Source organism: Panthera leo, chromosome B1 (genome assembly GCF_018350215.1).
Source record: "Panthera leo isolate Ple1 chromosome B1, P.leo_Ple1_pat1.1, whole genome shotgun sequence".
NCBI classification, from domain to species: domain Eukaryota; kingdom Metazoa; phylum Chordata; class Mammalia; order Carnivora; family Felidae; genus Panthera; species Panthera leo.
The window spans coordinates 28,541,801-28,564,128 of record NC_056682.1 but is presented as its reverse complement, the minus strand read 5'-3'; the positions used below and the strand labels follow the sequence as shown (position 1 = coordinate 28,564,128).

At 36.4% G+C, this 22,328-nt stretch overlaps 1 protein-coding gene across 3 annotated transcripts in view; it reads left to right on the top strand.

Moving 5' to 3' along the window:
• TEX15 (testis expressed 15, meiosis and synapsis associated) overlaps positions 1–22,328 on the top strand; it is a 100,187-nt gene that overhangs the window by 5,666 nt on the left and 72,193 nt on the right. For all 3 annotated transcript variants that reach the window (XM_042934463.1, XM_042934461.1, XM_042934462.1), the window contains exon 2: positions 9,108–9,183. The gene's annotated coding sequence lies outside the window, so the exon portion shown is untranslated. The remainder of the gene's footprint in view (positions 1–9,107; positions 9,184–22,328) is intronic.

The following is a 22,328-nucleotide window of genomic DNA, read 5'->3' as shown; positions in this document are numbered from 1 at the left end:
TATATTTTTGTTCTCATTTTTTTGAAGGATTTTTTAAAGTTTATTTATTTTGAGAGAGAGCACAATTAGGGTAGGGGCAGAGAGAGTTCGAGAGAGAGAATCCCAAGCAGGCTCTGCACAGTCAGTGCAGAGCTGGACATGGGGCTCAATCCCATGAACTGTGAGATCACGACCTGAGCCTAAATCAGGAGTCGGACGCTCAACCGACTGAGCTACCCAGGCACCCCTAGTTTTGTTCTCTCTTAAAGCTAAAAAGAGAATAGGGCTTCACAGGTCAATAAATCATATGAATATTTGAAAAAGAGAGGATGAATGTTAGATGATTAACATTAAACTGTAAGAATTTAAAAATTTTATCTCATTATGTGATCAAACACATACTAATAATAATAACCAACACTGAATAGTGCTTTGTTCTGTAAGTCAATTGTATATATTGCATATATTAATTTAGTTACTCATACAGCAGGGGAGTATTGATCAACTGAATTAACTTGAGTAGATATTTGTTAATTTTCCTATTTTTAATATATGAATAAATTGAGGCACAGAGAGATTAGGTAACTGGTCCAAAGTAGCATAGTTAGTAAGGGCAGAACAGGATTTGGAACTAGGTGATCTGGCTTTACCATACTGCCACCAGAACTATTTATCTCTGATCTAAGTCATGAATGAATCAAATAATTTTCCTTTAAAAATAATTTATCTGGGGGCACCTGGCTGGCTCAGTAGGTAGAACATGAAACTCTTGATCTCAGGGTCATGAGTTCAAGCCCCACACCGGCATGGAGCCTACTTTAAAAAATTTTTTTTGCAAAAAACCAACAATTTATCTAAATTACTTACACTAAATTTTTTAAGGAAAATTATTTGCTGCAGATTTTCTGAGTCTGAAGAAAGCTAATGGCAAATTGGTCTGTTTCGTTCACCTCATATTTGTGGACTATTTAAAAATGGGACTAAAATTTTTAGTCTAACAGAAGACTAGCATCAGAAAAGCCAAGAAAAATGATGCAAATTCATTTCCTTGCGTAGGGTGTTCTGGTTAGTTTTCTTCTGGAGACTCGATAATACTCAAATTTTGCCTACAGGTTTATTGGAATTCTCCAGTCTACTTGGTGTAATCCTCACCAGGTTTATTTTAGTATTTCAGACATGGCTTCTACAGAATTTTTGAGAAGTCTTGTTATTACAGTCAGGTAGACTCTTAAAATGAGTATGATGTTAGAAATAGACAAATTATATTGAAATCCATTCTTGATAGGATAAGGGTGCATATTATTATTGTTAGTTGTTAGCTTCTCAAATTTAAACTTAAATATGGAAAAAATTAATTTTAAAATGAACATCATGCCTCTTCTATCAGAAGGATATATAATTAGATATATTTATTTAAGAATTATAATTGCATATTAGTGTTTTCTGGGTATGACTCCTTTACAGATATACATGATCCAATATTAAATAGTTATCTTTTGGGACACCTGGGTAGCTCAGTCAGTTGAGCGTTGGCTCTTGATTTTGGCTCAGGTCATGATTTCACTATTCATGGGATGGAGCACTGCATCAGGCACTGCACTGACAGTGCAGAACCTGCTTGTGATTCTCTCTCCCCCTCTCTCTCTGCCCCTCACATGCCCACACATGCTCTCTCAAAATAAACCAGCATTAAAATTTTTTTTACTTTGGGGCGCTTGGGTGGCTCAGTCAGTTAAGCGTCGGACTTCAGCTCAGGTCATGATCTCACAGTTCATGGGTTCGAGCCCCGCATCAGGCTCTGTGCTGACAGCCTAGAGCCGACTTTGGTTTCTATGTCTCCCTCTCTCTCTGTCCTTCCCCTGCTTTCTCTCTCTCTCTCTCTCTCTGTGTGTGTCTCTCTCTCTCTCTGTCTCTCTCTCTCTCTCTCTCAAAAATAAATAACATTAAAATTTTTTTTTTGCCTTATCTTTCTGGCCTCAACCTTGCATTTCTTTTAGGTTCAGCAGACCAGAATAGGTAACTAATAATTGATGGCTGTATTTTCCATACAAGATGTTGAATTTTTTGGACCAACACAGAAAGATAGCTTAATGTTTTAAAATGAAAACAACACCTTGAATAGCAAGAATGATTCAGTACACTATTCATTGACTTTGAAGGGCTATCTGAGGAATACTGTTGGTTTTTAACTAGAAAACAATCCAATGCAAGAGGAAAAGTTGACTCATTGTTGGTTCAGTCCTATTTAGAAATTTATCAAACGATGCTTCATCTATTACCTGTATACCTATATTAATAAAAATGAATTGTGTGGGTTTTTAGGTAAGACCAATTTTAGAGATTACTTTGTTATTGGGGAAAATAACTGATAAGTCTTCTACAAGGATTAAATAAGGAGCTCTTTATTATTATTTTTTCTCTTCCAAGAGTTTCATGTGTTTAACTCCCTTGAAAATTGTATGTCATTATCTTTAGTCATCTGATTATGCCTTTGTATTTCCCTAATATGTTTTTTAAAATCTCATAGCCGTAATAGATTAGCTACTAATCTCATTCCTGTGCTTTTACAATTCCCTAACTCCTTTTGTATGTAATTTTCTTCTGCCACACAGAGAATGGACTCAGTTTGGAGTTCTATTGATTGATCTCTTCATCTTTGACAGCCTGGTAGCACAATACACATCCATATTTTATACCCTTCGAGCAACACATCTGCTTTCCAGAACTTTGGTCAGGCAATCATCTCTCTGTTTATATCTGCATAGGGAGGAAAGAAGTGGCTTTAGTCTGGCAAGGGGGTAACTTTCCTGCTGTTTCATTTGCTTTTCACTCGTTTTCAATACAGTAACTTAGAGGAAGGCATTCTTTGTGTTTATTAATTGGGCTCACTAAGTAGTAACAATCTCTCATTATGTTCACCTATAAATTATAAAACAAGGTTGATATATAGGAGGAGTGTAGGTAATCCAGTTTTTTTTCCATGTAAAATAGGTTGCAAAGTATCCTTTGCTAGTTTACTTCATGGTAGAGTGTTTCTTTTTGGTTAAGCCTGTTAGAATTTGGGCATTTGAGAAGGTTGAAGGAAGAGCTAGGACTGGAGGATTGAGTTAATGAAGAGTTGACTTGTTTTCTCACCTTTCTCTGTGGCCAGGATGACCGTGGCCTCTTTGTGGAACCTGATCTATTTTTACCAAAGCTCCTGGACTCCAACGGGAAAGGAAGCAGGGGAGTCCTAACCCTTGGGGGCCCCTTAAATTTAATTATTCCCCTGATGAAAAGCAGCTGGACTAGGAGTACTATTTCCCATAGCCTAGACTCTTGGGATAGTCTTTAAAGCATATAAATTACTTTTTACTCTCATTTGACTGTGTATAATTAAATAGATACAGGATCCTCCTTGGGACTGAAGGGAGAGCCTGCCCCCAAATTTTTAGAAAAATCCGTTCATACACTATAGGACATCAAAACAAAATTAGGACTTCTGAGTCACCACAAAACCATGGAAATGTTTGAATACTGGCTTTTGCTTCTAGTTTAAGAAACCCTCATACTGTAGATTGATTAAGGCAACATAGTCAACTGAATTTGGGTTGTGATAAAATAATTAAACCACATAGTTTAAAAGATAATCCGTCCCTCCTGTTCTCTTTGCCCTCAGGGAGACAGACTAAATCTTAGCGATAAATACAAATGAGAAGGCCTTGAGAAATGAACTGGTAATTCTTAGACCTTTCCTTCCTGGAGTGCCCAAATTTAATGATGCCTGATCATCTGGATTGGTGGTTATCAAAATGTGGTCCCAGGACCATCAGCATTACCTGGTCATTTGTTAGAAAAAAAAAAAAATTCTGGGGTGCCTCGGTGGCTCAGTCAGTTAAGTGTCCGACTTCAGCTTAGCTCATGATCTCATGCTCTGTGAGTTCAAGCCCTGCGTCAGGCTCTGTGCTGACAGCTCAGAGCCTGGAGCCTACTTCAGATTCTGTGTGTCCCTCTCTCTCTGTCCCACCCCTGCTTGCGTGCTCTGTCTCAAAAATGAATAAATGTCAAAAAGAATTTTTTTAAAGAAAAAGAAATTCTTGGGCTTCAAGCATAGACATACTGAATTGGAAACTCTAGAGATGTGGGACCCAGTAATCTGTTTTAATAAGCTCTCCAGGTGACTGATATATGTTAAAGTTTGAGAACCACCAACTCTAGATCATCAGGAATGAACCTTGTTTGTTTGTTTGTTTGTTTGTTTGTTTTTTGCTTTGCTAGTCCATTGCTTCAGTGTAAAAATAATTATTACTTATTACTCATTTGGTATTTTGCCTGTGTACACACCTGGAATAGGCATCCTGTGTTAATTACATTGAAGATACCCAAATTAAAATTGTTGGTGGCTTTTAGAGTTCTTTTTACTTCCTTGTCTTTCCTTCTTGCTGGGTACCTGGAACAAGGTAGCTGCTTGATAAATACTTGTTAAATGAATTGATTGCCTACCTCCCTTTCCACCCCAAAAGAGCAAACCCACAGTCTTTTTAAAAATTTCTTTCAGATTCTTCCTTGCCAGGAGCATTAGGCCTGAAAGTGACGTTTCTAAGTCAGAACATTTCTTTCTCCTAATAGTGACTCTGGTTGAAAAGAATTGCTTGCTAATACTAAAAATGGAAAAGAAGATGGGGGGTGGGGGGGAGAAACTATTCTTATGTAGCTGATTGGATGCTTTCCTCGGAATTACCTACCAGTAGATCCCAAACCATCAGAATCACCTGGAGAACTTGTCCAATCACAGATTGCCGGGTCTAATTCCTAGATTTTCTGATTCAGAAAGTCTAGGATGAGCCCAGAAGATTTGCGTTGCCAGCAAGTTCCCGGGTAATACTGATGCTGCTGGTCTAGGGACCCCAATTTGAGAATCACTGCCCTTCGTTCACTAAGACCAGAAATACAGGTAATTTCCTGAATGTGAACATTAGTTGCTGGTGCTTGTGTATCTAGGCAACTATAATTGGAATGTATAGTATATAACTCGGTAACAGACTTACTGAACAGTATTTTTTAGAGGTGTCTGTTAAAATCTTTTTCAACACAAAGCTTTTTTCAGACCTCTATAAAAATTGATTGAAAACTCAGCCACCTAAATATCTGAATTTACGAGGAATAGATTCTTTACCCAAATCTTGCCACACTGGTCATTTCCCTGCTTCTTTTCACTTCAAGCTTTGTTGAGAGTTTAGCTAAGCTCCTCCACAGTACAGCTGCCTCAGCAGTCATTTTGTTTGGCCAGGCAGCCTTTGGTGACCTGAAACTGACCCTAGCTCCCTCATGCAAATGCATGCCCTAGATATTAGCCCTCAGAGTCACAAGTAAATGGAAGTTTCTGAAATGACTTCCCCAGCAGCCCTTTTGATCACCTGTCTCTCCTGCCTCCCACTGCCTTTCCCTTACGCGCCCCTTGGTTAAGACCCCTGTGCAGCTTACCAAAACCCTGCTCTTTTGTTTTGAGTTGACCAATCCATCTTAGCCCACGAACCCCAAAGCACTCCGTTCACAGACCCTAATAAAGGCATGTGCCCAGGTCCTGCCTCTGCATCTTCACTCTGCCTTCATCTCCTGTGTAGTCCCTTGAGGTGTGTCCACTACTTCCTCCAGGACCTGTAACAAATTTCTCTTCAGTTCTTCTTGTGGTCTGTTGTTGAGCCTTGGTTCACCATCCACTGGTGCTCCAGTTAATATGTGTCAATTTGACAAATTCATAACAAGCTTACTTAATTTTCCAATATAATTTTATACCCAAACACGTGTTGCTTGTTCATCTTCTTAAGTTGACCTGTTTCTGTATTTTCTGGCCTTAAATACAAGTTCCTAAAGAATAGAAAGTTGACATTTCATGTGGATATTTTTTTTAAGTTTATTTATTTTTGAGACAGAGAGAGACAGAGCATGAGCAGGGGAGGGGCAGAGAGAGAGGGAGACACAGAATCAGAAGCAGGCTCCAGGCTCTGAGCCATCAGCCCCGAGCCCGACGCGGGGCTCAAACTCACAGACCACGAGATTGTGACCTGAGCTAAAGTCGGACGCTTAACCGACTGAGCCACCCAGGCACCCCCCCATGTGGATTTTTTTCTCACAACTAAACAGTTTTGTTGACCTCTCTGCCATTTGAATTCTTACATAATACATTCTTAGCTTCTCCCGAAACAGGTTAAAAATGAGGTGAAATTGAGGTCTTTTCCCTTTTTCTTGGTAAATGGGTAGTTCTAAACAAGAAAATCTGACATATATCAATGAATATAGAATTCTCATATTTAATTTTTTTTTCAACGTTTTTTATTTATTTTTGGGACAGAGAGAGACAGAGCATGAACGGGGGAGGGGCAGAGAGAGAGGGAGACACAGAATCGGAAACAGGCTCCAGGCTCCGAGCCATCAGCCCAGAGCCTGACGCGGGGCTCGAACTCACAGACCGTGAGATCGTGACCTGGCTGAAGTCGGACGCTTAACCAACTGCGCCACCCAGGCGCCCCAAGAATTCTCATATTTAATAGAAACTTTAGTGAATATTTTCAACCATACCCATACAAACATACATTCCTCTACAGATTAAATTCAGAGTTACTGTACTACATAGGTTCTAGTAGAGAAAAGTCTTGAAGGCAGTTTTTCTTTATTTTTTTAATGTTTATTTATTTATTTTGAGAGAGAGAGAGAGAGAAAGACAGAGAGCACCCACACAAGCTGGGGAGGGGCAAAGAGAGAGGGAGAGAGAATCCCAAGCAGGCTTCATGCTGTCAGCACAGAGCCCGACGTGGAGCTAGTTCTCATGAACCATGTTATCACGACCTGAGCCAAACCCGAGAGTGGGACGTGTAACCAACTGAGCCACCCAGGCATCCCTTCGTTTCTCTTTTAATGAAATGCCTCCCATGAATTTGTGGAAAGGCTTACCAAATCAGTACCTTCTTTATTAAATTTGTAGTTGGTGTTGCTTTTTTAAACTTAAATTTTTTTAATATTTATTTTTGAGAGAGAGAGAGAGACAGTGTGAGCAGGGGCAGGGGAGGGGCAGAGAGAGAGAGGGAGACACAGAATCTGAAGCAGGCTCCAGGCTCCATGCTGTCATCACAGAGCCCAATGTGGGGCTCAAACTCACAAACTGTGAGATTATGAGCTGAGCTGAAGTCGAATGCTCAACCAGCTGAGCCACCCAGGTGCCTTAGGTTGGTGTTGCTTTTTAATTTCAGTGTCCCATAGCCAGTTTTTCCCCTTATTTCAGGGGTTTGCCACTGTTTTGCTATTCCAGAAAGTCTGAAACGGCTCTGCGCAAGGGTTTTTGTGTTTTGTGCTTTCTTAAGCAACTTCTATGATCAAATTAAGAGTATTGGTAACTTTTACATCTTCATACGTATTTGTTTTTTATACACCCCCGTTGTCTTAATTTACAAGTTTGCTTTGGATTCTTAAGTGTACTGACTTAAAAATTATCCTTTAACTTAGTACAGTTACAGTAGACAAGCAAATGCACTAATCGTTGATTTCCAAATGTACATGTCATCCATCTAATTATTACTAAATATTTCATACCATTATTGATATTCTTATGTGAATGCTAGCTCCAATCGTGGGAATTTGTGAGTGATAGACTATCATCATTAAATTCTCAGAATTTTTAGTTTCCAAATTAGTTGTCATTTTATTTTTATATGTCAGTCTCTTATCCTTATTACCTTGATATTCTGTGACTATACTGATTCTGATTTTTTCTGTGTATTTTTTCCACTTTTATTTCTTTGGGTCCTTTTGGCAATAACACTTCATTAAAGCACTTCACTAAAACATTGGCAAAATTATCAGTAAAGGTTAACATGTTCTTTTGTTTTTACAGAGTTTTAAAATGTGTAGTAATGACGTTTTCTTTTCAAAAGTAGATCTACAATGTCTATTTTATTTTATTTTTTTAAGGTTAATTTATTTATTTGGGGGTTGGGGAGCAGAGAGAGAGGGAGACGGAATCCCAAGCAGGTCCTGTGCTACCAGCACAGAACCTGACACAGGACTTGAACCTGTGAATTGTGAAATCATGACCTGAGCCGAAGTCGGACGCTTAACTGACTAAGCCACCCAGGTGCTCCTACAATGTCTATTTTAAATACTTTTTTTTAATTTTCTTGAATGCTTAACTTGGAAAATAGAAAAACTCTAGAATTTGGAGTTCAAAATTTTGCTGGATGTATCAGTAATAAAAACATACTTTTTCTTAAAGAAGGTGTAGCATTTTAAGGTATGGAATAGCATCATATAGAGATTATTATGTAACCAGTAGTACTATCCTGAAATCAGGGCATAAATTATATTTTAATATTATCCTGAAATCAAAGCATAAGTCTATTATCCTGAAATCAAGACATAAATCTGAAGCTAATTATAAACAGGTCATTAAGATTTGGACATATTTTATAATTGCTTATTGTTTCCATGGTGCATAAAATTAGAGTTATGGCTTAAATGTCTCTAGAAAGAAACTTAAAAAATGGTTAGGATAGTTTAGTGGTTTAGAATCCAGATATCAAGATTGGACTTGAAAACCAACTTAGCAATTGGATAACCTTAGGCAAGATTCTTAAATTTTTTGATTCTCCCTGTTCTCATCTGGAAAAAATGGTAATACTGCTAATCAGTGCAGATTAAATGAGATACTGTATATAAAGTACCTAGATGGTGCATAGCATGTACCATAACTGTTTATAGTGACTTAATTAAACTTTTGGTATAAAACTATCAGTGTTTGTGTTTAGTGTTTTTTGCTATATATAAAAGTCCAAGGACAAGCTCATCTGCTATGTCACAATGTCATTTTCTCTGCTAGATGGCTGCATAAAAGTGGTGAGCTGATTCTGAATAGCAGATGAGAACGTACTAAAGCGAAGAGAAAGACTTAGGAAGAGGAGAGGAGAAAAGAATGCAAGGGTGTAATAGAGAAGGTACTGAGACATGCAGAAAACGGAACCTACCCTCCCCCCAAATGAAACAGGACTAAAAGGAAAGCAGAATTCACGAGGAAAAAAATGGCAGAACAAAAAAGAGTTTATTCATGACGGAGAATGTGACCATAATTTTCTTCACCTCTGCCTTTTCTTTTTTTGTAGATACTCCTTTGTCATTTTTCATGTATGGACTGAGTCCTGATCATAACTGTATGATGGTAGATTCCATTGAGGAGTGGTAAGTATTTCAAATAATGGTTTTGTTACTGCTGGTACTTATAATACTGTATTGATTTTTTAAACTCACTGTCAGTAATCTACTTTATAATTGACTTATAAATAATTTCACAATAAAAAAGATATGTGAGGAATATGTGTATTTTTCCACACATTGAAATACTAAAGTATCCTTTGCAGGAAATTTTATTGGGTACTTATGAGGATCTGTGATTGCTGCTGGAGATTTAAAAATGGGTAAATTATAGTCCAGTGGAGAACATTGACCCATACAAAATTGACCTTAATTTACCATAAGTATTGAATCTTTGAATAACTAAATTGGAAGGTCAGGCCAATATGCAGATATTGCTTAGAATATTTGTGTTATTTGAGGTTTGGAATTACCTTTGAGCTAGTACTTAAGCAGAATAAGACATTTATTTTGTAGCCAGATTGTTTTTGTTTCTCCATTTTTAATCAAAAGTGTTATTGTCACATGTGGTCACCCACATATTAACTGGATGGGTTTTAAATGATACTTGTTTGATTTTGAAAACAAAACATGTCAGAGGATGGAAATTGGGCCAACTGTTGACATTTAAAAAAATAAAAGTGCCATAGTCATACACAGATGTACTCTGAGGAAATAAGTTTTCTAAGTAGTTTAAAAGTAAGGGTATCAAGGCTCTTTAACTTCTGAAACTGCCAAACTTTTATGACATCAGCTTGCATACACAGTACAGTTTTTTGCACGTACCTGTGTGTGGAACCACAGAGAAAATGTAAATAAATAGAGCTTGGTAGTGGTAGAGAGTGGGATAGGAATAGGAGGAAGCAAAACATTTTACGGTTTTCAGCTTTAAGCCTTACTGAAAACAGATGAGAAGAGTAAAGCTTAGGAGCAGGTGTTTAGTGAGTGGCAGAATCAGGACAAGAAATCCAAGTCTGCTGACTTCTTGTATGGAGTCCTTTCCTTACTATGTCATAAATACTTCAAAACCATTCTTTTTCAAGTTAATTTCATAAAGACAATTTGGAAGGAAAGTGAAAAGTTGGACTGTTAAGTTGCAGGAGTTTGAGCTCTGTAGCCAGGTTAGCCTCAGCTACTTGTAACTGGGCCTGAGATTTTAAGATATTTTTCTGCCAATGTTTTAACTAGTCACTGTGATCAGTTCCAGACTTTTTTTTGCATTTGGGGAAAAAATTGCTTGTTCAGTCTTAGCAAAGTCTTCAAAACAAACCTGAGAGCTTCTCTTAATTTTTTTGGGTAAATCTCAGGTTTTTATTTGGTAACATTTCATAATCTATTTATTACATCCACCCCCGGGGTAGTAAGATTTTATTCTTCCATAATCATTCAAATTAGTACAGTTTTACTCTAAATGTCCAGGAGTTTAGATATATAGTGCATTCTAATGTATGACATTTTCTTTTGATACACCACATCTTTCTAGAGAAGTGGTTGATGTGGGCACTGATTTTCAGAAGCACACAGGTTCTGCTTATCTAACTCTTTAAACCTAAGTAAAACAAGTTATCAATGGAGGAGAGTTGTTCTCTTGGGAATTATGTTTGCTTTTTTTTTTTTTTTTTTTTTTTTTTTTTTTTTTTTTTTAATCTTCCTTGTTATTTTCTGTAGTGAGTCAAGGTAGCTACTGGAATTACTGTGTAGTTATAAGCCCTTGTCTCTGACTCACAGTAATGACCTCCAGGGAAATAGGACTCAACAGATGGCTCATCTTTTCCAAGAGGATTTGATAAGCTTCACATGGTGCTTTTCCTAAAAGATTCTGGGATTTGACAATAGCAGAATAAACAAAGATTATCAGAAAAGAAATAAGATAGTCCTAATGTCCATCTTAAATACAATTGAAAGTGTAAGAAAACTACATGAGCTTCCTTTGCTATTTTGTTTCCAGTTTCTGTTAATTTTATATGAAAAATGATCTAGAAGCATCTTTTGTTTAGTAACTTCTGCCTGTTGTGTATAAGACTAGGAGGCAGTTTGGGTTTTTTGGGGTCTTTTTAAGTTTATTCATTTAAGCAATCTCTGCACCCAGTGTAGGTAAGGCTTGAACTCATGATCCCAAGATCAAGAGCCACATGTTCCATTGACTGAGCCAGCCAGATGCTCCTAAGGGCCAGTTTAAAAAAACAACAACAAAACGACTATTTGTGATTATCATTGTTCTTCATGTAGGCATTCCCAATATCACTGCCTCCCCCTAAGCCAAACCTCAAGTTAAAGAAGAATTTGAGAGAGAGAGTTCAGGGTAGATTTCTGAGACACTACAAGGATGAAATTGAGCTTTCTTTATTGTGTCTTCACAAAGTGTTGACATGTAAACCTCTGGATAACTTGTAAATTTATCTTATGAGATATGGGTCACAAAAAAATGGCTACATAGATGTTGAATCTGAAATCAGTAAGAATAAACGATCTGATACTCAGCCAGATGCTGTTGATAAAATTGATAGACAAAAGTCAACAACATTCTGTAAGTGAAACAAGAGAATTAATAGATTTTACTGGTAGCCGCTAAGGGGCATCCTCTGCCCCTTTAAGGGGTTACAAGCTTCTAGTCCATGAAAAATAATGGATCATTTAACTTTACCTCTTCAGTCTCCCCCCCCCCCCCCCCCCCCCCCCCCCCGCCTCACTAATTCAACAGACATTTATTGAAAATCTGTGTGAAGTTAGGTGTTAACCCTTGAATCATTAGGCTTTATATTTTTGCTTTTTGGGTTTTTTTGGTATGAGCTTTTTTTCTTACCACGATACAGATCATAATCTTGCTCTTTTATGATCAATTCAACCTCACCTTTTGGGAGATCTTTCAAAATTCCTCCAGTATTCATTTTTCCCTCAGAGTGTTCTGTTTGTTTATGATGGCATCAGAAGGAATTCTTGAAGACCTTCCATTTTTCTGTCACCACCCCATTCCTTTCCATGGGGCTGGATCTTTCTGCCTTTGGTCTCAGTGTAATGTTTCACTCTCACTTGGAAACTCCACATTACCAGAAACAAGTACTAGTCACTGTGTCTGTGTTGCAGGCACTGTCTCTACCTTTTTGACTACAATGTCTTTTGTGTTTTTTTTTTTAATTTTTTAAGTGTATTTATTTATTTTGAGAGAGAGAGGGCGCGCGCACAAGTTGGGGAGGGGCAGAGAGAAGGAGAGACAGAATTCCAAGGAGGCTCTGTGCCATCAGCACAGAGCCAGATGCAGGGCTCGAACTCACAAACCGTGAGATCATGACCTGAGCCAAGATCAAGAGTCTGATGCCTAACCGACTGTGCCACCCAGGCGCCTACAGTCTCTTCTTGACATGGCTCCCATTCCATCTTTACTATTGTGCTGTTTAGTTTTATTATAATCTCTTTCTCTTTAACCAGTGGGATTTTTTTGTTGTTTATTTTTTTACCAGCTTCTTTACCAGCTGGATTTGTCCTGGTCACTTATTTCATTAATAATTTCCCTAAGGTTCTAGATTTCCTTTCCCTGGAAATGCCTCGCATTTCTAGAGAGTATAATGAATGATTATACTGTACATTCATATCCAACTTGAAATATTGTATTATGTTCTCAATTAGGATCTTATTTCATTACAAATATTTAATTTATGTTGGCCCCATTTAATAAATAAACCATGCCTTTCAAGTACCTACTCATCCACGTTAATTTTAAAATCATTTTTATCTAACTGCAAGAAAGAAATCTTACTGGGATTCATAAAGGAATTGCCTTGAATCTGTATCTTTTTTTCCTCCTTCATCAGTCTCAGCACAGTTATTGTTCGGGGTTTTTTCGCTGTTACAAAGAAGCAATTTTGGTCTTTTGTTCATTTTCTCTATTATAAATTTATTTTCTTATTTTAATTAAATCAGACTTTTAATAATTAAGAGTGAATTAAAAGTTACGAAATCCATAAGAGATTCTACTCCCCAGCAGATTGGGAGGAGGCAGATTAGCAGAGCACAGTGGTAGCAGTTATTGAAAAAATAGTTGTCAATGTTAATAGGTCAATGAGTTGAGACTTCACCAAACCAGAATTAATTATCCCTCTGTCTTGTTAGCGTAGAAATTAAAACATGTATGTGTAACTAAGTCTAAAGTTAATCAGTATATTCACCCTTCTATAGATAATACGGGACCTTAGAACACTTTTTTTTTTTTTTTAAGTAAGCTCTTAGGCCCAATGTGGGGCTTGAACTCACAACCCCAGGATCAAGAGTTGCATGCTCTTCAGACTGAGCCAGCCAGGCTCCCCTAGGATCTTAGAAGGATTTTAATGCAATCCCTTTGAGATAACATGGTAGAAAAATACAAAAACAGAAAGTAAAAAGGATAGTACCAATAACTCAAGGCATAATTATTATTGAACTTTTGCTGTGTTTTTGCCAGGTTTTTTTTTTTTTTTTTTTTTTTTCCCCTGCTGAATTTACTTTATGACCCATGGTATTTTCTTCCAGTAGAAACAGGTCAGTTCCTGCTTAAAGTATCTCAGACTGTCTCTTCATGCATTCTGTTTAGTGAAGAATTGTATGATAACCCAAACCCTGAGTTCAGTGTTACATATTTACATTAAAAAGATGTTACTCACAGTGAGAAATAGGGAGATGCCAAGAACATGTCCTTTCCAGGCACATGTCTAGTGAGAAAGGACTTTTTAAAACTTTCTTCACACTTTAACTATCTAATCCCTGTTTCTTCAATATTTTAACCTCTGAATATTTATTTTATATTCTTTGTAAGCTTAGAGTTACTGTTCTGTTAGCCTTAATTTCTTTTCATATACAAAATATCACCACTTTCTATATAGTATTCAGTGAACTAGCCAATTCCAAATCAAAGCACACACTTCACTTATAAAAATGTCAAATTATAAAAATGTTATAAAAACTGAATGATACAAATAACCAAGTAGGATTAAGAGTGGAAAAGGATTAAGAGTGGCTCAGTCCGTTAAGCATCTGACTCTTGGTTTCCGTTCAGGTCATGATCTCACAGTTCATGAGATCAAGCCCCACATTGGGCTCCACACTGACAGCAGGGAGCCTGTTTGGGATTGTCTCTCTCCCTCTCTCTCTGCCCCTCTCCTGTTCCTATACATGCACGCACACACACTCTCTCTCAAAAAAAACAAAAAAGCTGTAAGTGTAAAAGGACTTGGAACATTTGTATAACAATAACTACCACCACCAACAAAAGCAAACTTTCCTTCATATTTCTCAAGATGTTACCTAGATCGGTAAGAACTTTTTGACATGTGATACCAGAATTCACAGATAACTTCTGATTTTTCCATTTATGCAAATCTCTGTGAAAGGTGTTAGAATTTTCTTCCTAGATATTCTGATTCCTAGCAAAGTTTTTGCTACATGTAATGGCATAGCCTTACAAGTTATTTTTTATCCTAATATGAAGTATAAAATACTCTACTTTCTTAAAATATTAACTTTTGTGGGTTTTTTGTTAAGATAATTTCATTTTATTAAGTTTTTATTTTAATTCCAGTATACTTAACATATAGTGTTATATTAGTTTCAGATGTACAGTATAGTGATTCAGCAATTCATTCAGCAATCATTACTCAGTGCTTATGATGATAAGTGAACTTTTAATTCCCTTCACCTGTTTCATCCATCCCTTACCCACTTCCCCTCTGATAGGCTTTATCTTAAGTGAGTACCCTCAGTTAAAGTTATTTTTTTCCAATAAGAAAATGTTTTACCTGAAGCATACTTCTGAATACATGATCTAAAATACATATATGCACCACAGGAACTAGGAAAAAAAAATTAACTCTAATTTACTGGAGGAAGGAAATAACAAAGAAAAATCAGAAATAAATAAAATAGAGACCAGAATAAACAATAACTTAACTTTTCAAGTAATGATCAGTTTTCCAAAAAATAAACAAAATTGGCAATGATTTAACTACATTAAGAAAAAAAGAGAAAAGACTCAAAAACCAATATGAGAAAACACAGAAATACATAGTGTGATAATAGATTACTATAAACAATTATATACTAACAAATCATGTAACTTAGGGAAAAAAGCATATAATTCCTAAAAATGTACAAGTTAACACGACTGAGTCATGAATCTTGAGTCCAAGAAATAGGAAATCTTCTTATACCTATAATAAGAATGAAAATTGAATTTGGAATCAAAAACCTCCCAACACAGAAAAGCCCAAGACCATATGATTTCATTGGTGAATTCTACCAAACATTAAAGAAAATAACTAATGACAATTTTTCTCAAAATCTTACAAATAGTGAAATAGAGGGAACACATTCAAAATCATTCCATGAAGCCAGTACTATTCTGATACCAAAGCAGGATAAAAACAAAACAAGAACAAAAAAGTGTAGTTCATCTGATAGAAGCATTGCTACTTGCACATAATTTCAAAAAGTCATAATACTAAATATATATAATGAAAGACAGTTGTCTGTTGTCCCATTCTCTTCTGTTCCTAGTTATACTTCCTAGGGGCAGCAACCTTCAACTTCTGTAGTTACTTTCCTAGGTATTCACCTCCACACTTCTAGGTAATATGCTTTTACTAGTGTTTCTTGATTTATCAATGATAGAAATTATCCATTGATTTTGTCATCATTGTAGATAAGAACATAACTCCTAACCACCACCATCTCACTACCTACCTCCATCCTTCCAACATATTTATAATTTTTTGTTAGAAATCAGTGCTCACATTATTATGATCTACATATTGTTTTCTACAACTGTGATTGTCTAACTTTTCTCCTTAGAATTAATAATAGCTTTTTTAGCCTGCTTTTAAATGTAACATTTTTTCTGCAAATGTGCTAGTACTTGCCAGTAATGGTTTTTGGGGTGCTGAGATACATAAGTTCCTTTTTCTTTTTAAGTTAGAGAATTTTTTTTTAATTGAAGTATAGTTGATGTACAATGTTATATTAGTTCCAGGTGTGTGGGGAATTCTGTTCTGGAGCCCTCCATTGTCCTGCTTCAGTCTACACTGAGGGTTTCCTAGAAATTGTGTGCCACTTTCATCCATCCTAAGGTCACTACTCTGGGTTGGGTTCATTCTTTTTTTTTTTTTTTTAATCCCACGTCATCTTTATTTTAGATTCATTCTTTTTTTTCCCACCCCAAAGCACATCTTCCAGTAGTTTTCTAAGAAAGGGTATATGTTAATACTTGCATGTATGTTAACCCTTGCACACCTGCCAAAGACTTTCTCTTACCCAAGTACTGACATCATGTGAGCCAGGCAGGGTAAAAGAGTTAAGGATTCTATAACTTTCTACCCAAGTCCTGTTTTTGCTGGTGTTACCTGAGTTGTGAAACTTCAGTCTTACCAATACGAGCAGCTGTATTCTGGTTGCACAGTCATCATCTCTGTCTATACCAGTTTCATATTTGGAATATTCATATAGCCAAAACTATCAAAGACAACAATATTTGATCAAAGCATCCTTTGTCTACCAATTGTTATTATATCATTTGATAGCAGTGGTCAAATTAAAGACTTGATTTCACCTTCTCTACATTTCACCTAATCAGTGAATTTTAGAACACTGAGATGGTTCCAGTTAGAACGAACACAGTCTAATTATATTACTATTTTAAAATTTATTATTCTTTAATAAAGTTAAGAACTCAGGTTGATAAAAAATTTTAAGCTCATTTAAATAAATCATTAAAAGCCAAGTTTCAATATAGTAATATAATTCTGGTTGTACAAGTTCCTCCTGAAACATTCAGGCCTCTGTTTTCTTTGTCAGTAATGGGCTGGGTATTATGTCAGGATGAGTGCCAGTTTGATACTTTAGGAATTTTTTGTTTTTTACTGTAGGAAATTTATGAAGTGTAATAGTTACAGTATGGAATGCTAAATGGAGAGTTTTGGGATTATTGAAAAATAGCAAATGTTTGGTGGTCACATATTTTTTGTTAGCACCATTCAGCTGCCTGCCACTCAGTTTTGTAACATGTCTATCATATTTTTTCTGTTGTAGATTGCCATACTTTGGCATACTATTGTCAACTTAATAGTAATCTTTGGTGGGGGAAATAGTAAATAGTACATTAAAGTTCATAATTGGTAGTTGTTAATTTTTAAAAAATTCATATTGATTTTAATAAATGTCCTGAAATCAGAAACATTGAAATTTGAAAAAAATATGTTGCCTAGAAATGATATAACACAATTGTTATATCAGTCTTCAGTCATACACACATAACGAAACCCCGTGAATGAGTGGTCGGAAAGAGGGAGGATATTACTGTAGGTATGTGAAGCACGAATTTGTCTAAACCCTCTGTGTGTATTTTTTTCTACCCTCACTTATATGTTCACCTGGTATAGAATTGAAAGTTTTCCTTTGAAACTAACAAGGTTGTTACACACTGAGCTGATGATTTGCCTGCTATCTATCATATTTCTTCTTTCCTAAGTTGTTCAGTTTCGCATTTTTTAAACTTCATATAAATGGCATCCTACTTTACTCTTTCACAACTTGTTTTGACATTACGTTTCATGTAGCTGTAGTCGATTCATTTTCATTCATGTTGTATTCCCTGGCATGTTGTATACCACAGTTTATCCATCCTGCTGGTTAGTGATGGACATCAGCAACAATGCTGCTCTGAACACTCCTCAGTTTGCTTTTAGGTGTACATGTACAGGAGCTTCTCTAGGATAATGGTTGTCAGAGATGTTGGTTTTAAAATTTGACATTTCCACCCTAACTGCAGTGCAATACAATCGAGTTCAAATGCTGACCATCTGTATTTAGTGTCAGACTCCCATTAGAGCTAAGTCTTCCGCAAAACTGTCCTTACTTCAGATGTCAGTCGCAAGTGGTTCCCCAAGCCGCCCATACCTGTGACCCAACTGCTTACAAATTCAGAGGTTCCCACGAACCCCCTCAGTTTCAATAATTCACTAGAACAACACCCAGAACTCAAAAAGCACTGTACTTAAAATTAGTTTTATTACAAAGGACATACATAGAATGCAGTCCTGGGAGGGTCCTTAACAGTCCATGTCTTCCCTCCGTGAAGTCTGGAGGCATCACACTTACAGCACATCATTGCGTTCACCAATCAGTAAGCTCCCTTGAGCTGTAGTGTCCAGTGTTTATTGGGGTTTTATTAAGGAGGTGCAATTGATTAAATCATTGGACATGTGATTGAACTCATTCTTAATCCTTCTCCCGGGTGGAGCAACTGAAAGTCCTAGCTGTCTAATCACGTACACGGTTTTCTGGTGATCAGCCCCGATTTTGAAACTATGTAGGGGCCCACCATGAGTCACCTTTTAGCATAACAAAGTCACTCCTGTCATTTAGGACATTCCAAGGGTTTTTGAAACTCTTTGCTGGGACAAAACCAAATGTATTCTTTATATAGGATCCCTTTAATCACCCTTCAAATTTAAGACCATAAAGAACTTTTGTTAATGAGGATTGTATCTCCTGTACCTAGTTACAAGCAAGAAATTTTTAACCATACTAATTTTTCATTTAGAAATAGCAACACATCCATCATATTGACATAAGTAATATTTTAATGAAAAATAACTATTTCCCAAAAAAGTGCTGTTGTTTTCTATTACTGCAAATCAGGCTAATAGAAATCAGGTGTGGGGCACCCTGGACGGCTCACTTGGTTGACTTGTGATTTCAGCTCAGGTCATGATCTCACAGTTCATGAGTTCAAGCCCAGTATCAGGCTCTGCGCTGACAGCATGTTTATTTTTGAGAGAGAGAGTGCAACCGGGGAGGGGCAGAGAGAGAACAGGAGACACAGAATCCGAAGCAGTTTCCAGGCTCTGATCTGTCAGCACAGAGCCCGATGCAGGGTTCGAACTCAAGAACCACAAGATCATGACCTGAGCCAGGTCGGACACTTAACTGACTGAGCCACCAAGGCACCCCTAAAAAATAAACAAACATTTAATAAATAGATAAATAAATAAACTTAAAAAAAAAGAAGTGAATTCTCACACTTGCTTCTGCATTTAGTCTTCTGCAGTTTTTGTTGTTTTGGTTGAAGAATATGAAGATAATATGACCTCACAGATATGTAGGTGGAAAAGAGGACCTGCTGACACCTTGAAATGCTCTTAAGGACTCCCAGAAGTTTTCGGATCACACTTTGTGAATTGCTTCTTGAGTATTTATACCTAGAGAATGGAGTTTCTAGGTCAGAAGATAATCCACATCTTCAACCTTACTAGATACTGCCTAGTTGTTTTCTAAAGTGACAGTACCAGTTTACACAGTCACCAGAAGTATATGAGAGTTCCACTTGCTCTGGCACCTTTTTAAGCATTTGATATTGTCAGACTTTAATATTTTCTGATCTGAGAGGTATGAAAAATTTCATTGTAGTTTTAAATTTGTGTTTTTGTTTTCCATATGGCTAGGTTCTGTTTGAATACTGTAGATTGCCTCACTGATTTGAAATACCATTATTAACATCTGCAAAATCTTGGGGACTTTTGGTCTTTTTTCTGACTCTGGTATTCCATTGTTTATTTTTGTGTCGATAACTACAGTTTTAAATTGCCTATTATTTACTATCCTCTCTCATTAATAAAACCTAAATTTAATTGAGTGATATTACCCAGCTAATTATAATTGCTATAATTATTGAATAAATTATAATATTTAATAGTCCAGTTTTCTTCCTCCAGTAACTTTCTCAGAATTTCCTTGATTGTTTCTTTTCCATATAACCTTTAGTATTATTTTTGTCAATTTCAAGATTGAATCAACTTTAGAGGCTTAATGTAGGACAATTTTAAATATTCACCATAATAAGTATTACTCAAAAATAAAGTATGCTCATTCCCTCTTTAAGCAAGTCTTTTATGACCTTCAGAGTTTTTAGAAGTCTTCCTATCAGCCCAGATCATTTCTTCAGTTTATTCTTATGTATTTTATATTTTTTGTTGCAATAGTGAACAAATTATTTTCATTTTTAAGAGTTTATAAATTTATGAAGATAAAACTTAAGGTAATAAAAATGTAAACTGATAAATTCCTCCACATTCCTAAACCACCTAGTATTCTTTTCTCCATAGACAGCTAACGTTATCGATTTCTTTTAAAGATAATTTCAGGGTGCCTGGGTGGCTCCGTCTGAGTTTGGCCCGGGTCATGATCTTGCAGTTTGTGAGTTCGAGCCCCACATCAGGCTCTGTGCTGACAGTTCAGAGCCTAGAGTTTGCTTTGGATTCTGTATCTCCTTCTCTCTGCCCCTACCCTGCTCACACTTTGTTTCTCTCTCTCAAAAATAAGTTAACATTAAAACAAATTTTTAAAGATAATTTATGCACATTTAGCCACTTTTATGCTTCTGTTTTTATTCTGGAAAGTTCCAAAATATATGAAAATAGAATACTATAATGAGTCCCCAAGTACCCATTTTCAAGCTTCAGCAGTTATTAACTGGATAATTTTAAAGCAAGTAACCCAGATATTATATCACTCTTTGTTTTGTGTGTGTGTGTGTGTGTGTGTGTGTGTGTGTGTGTTAAATCAACTATTGATTTTAAATCAACTTTATTGAGAATGCAACCTAGGAAAAAGAGATGAAATACATGAATTAGGTGTTAAGAAACATGAAAAATAAAGGTGTAGAAGTTTAAACACAGGTAACTAAAATTTCTATTCTAAGGAAATAGAACAATGCCACAACAATATTCAGAGATAAAGTTGCAGAAAATTTCACAAAAATGTCAAAGATACCAAACCTTAAATACAAGTCCATGAAATATTTACACTAGAACATTATAATGAAAATGCAGAACACCAGAGATGAAGAGATTTTAAAAGCTGTCAGAGAAAAAAGATTTGCCCTTAAATGAGTGACAATTATATTGGAGGTGATTTCTTTTTTTTTTTTTTTCAATATATGAAATTTATTGTCAAATTGGTTTTCATACAACACCCAGTGCTCATCCCAAAAGGTGCCCTCCTCAATACCCATCACCCACCCTGCCCTCCCTCCCACCCCCCATCAACCCTCAGTTTGTTCTCAGTTTTTAACAGTCTCTTATGCTTTGGCTCTCTCCCACTCTAACCTCTTTTTTTTTTTTTTTCCTTCCCCTCCTCCATGGGTTTCTGTTAAGTTTCTCAAGATCCACATAAGAGTGAAACCATATGGTATCTGTCTTTCTCTGTATGGCTTATTTCACTTAGCATCACACTCTCCAGTTCCATCCACGTTGCTACAAAAGGCCATATTTCATTCTTTCTCATTGCCACGTAGTATTCCATTGTGTATATAAACCACAATTTCTTTATCTATTCATCAGTTGATGGACATTTAGGCTCTTTCCACAATTTGGCTATTGTTGAGAGTGCTGCTATAAACATTGGGGTACAAGTGCCCCTATGCGTCAGTACTCCTGTATCCCTTGGGTAAATTCCTAGCAGTGCTATTGCTGGGTCATAGGGTAGGTCTATTTTTAATTTTCTGAGGAACCTCCACACTGCTTTTGGAGGTGATTTCTTAACAGGAGCAGTGGGTCACAGGAAGTAGTGGGATAGTATCTTAAGAGAGCTGAGAGAAAATAGCAGTCAGTCTAGAATTTTATACCCAGGAAAATTTAACCAATACAGGATGTCTTTCAAAAAAAAAAAAAAATAGAATTTGTCATTCAATTGTAAAAGATTTAAAACTTCCCCTTTAGGTTCAGGGAAAAGACCAAGGCACCTGCCATTATCACTTATATTTGACATACGTTAGAACTTCTAGCCTGCGCAGTAAGGCAAGCACAAGAAATAAATGGTATAATAATTGGAAAAAAGAAACATGCTGAAAATCATTATAATATGCCCTTCCTCATTCAGAAAGGTTATGATTGTTCATGAAGACAAATTATTAGAATCAATAGAAGCATAGCAAGGTTGCTGGCAGTCAGTGTACAGAAATCAGTTTCAGTGAAAGTCATTTTGCCTAACAATTGAGTGTATTCATGCCAATGTCAGACTGCCTGGCTTTAAATTCCAACAAACACTTCCTAGCTTTCTGTCCTTGGGCACATTATTTAACTTACACTTTTTTCCCTAATTTAAAATAAGGGAATCTTATAGGGATATGATGATTAAGTGGATCAATATATACCTAAAGCACTTAGATAAGTGTC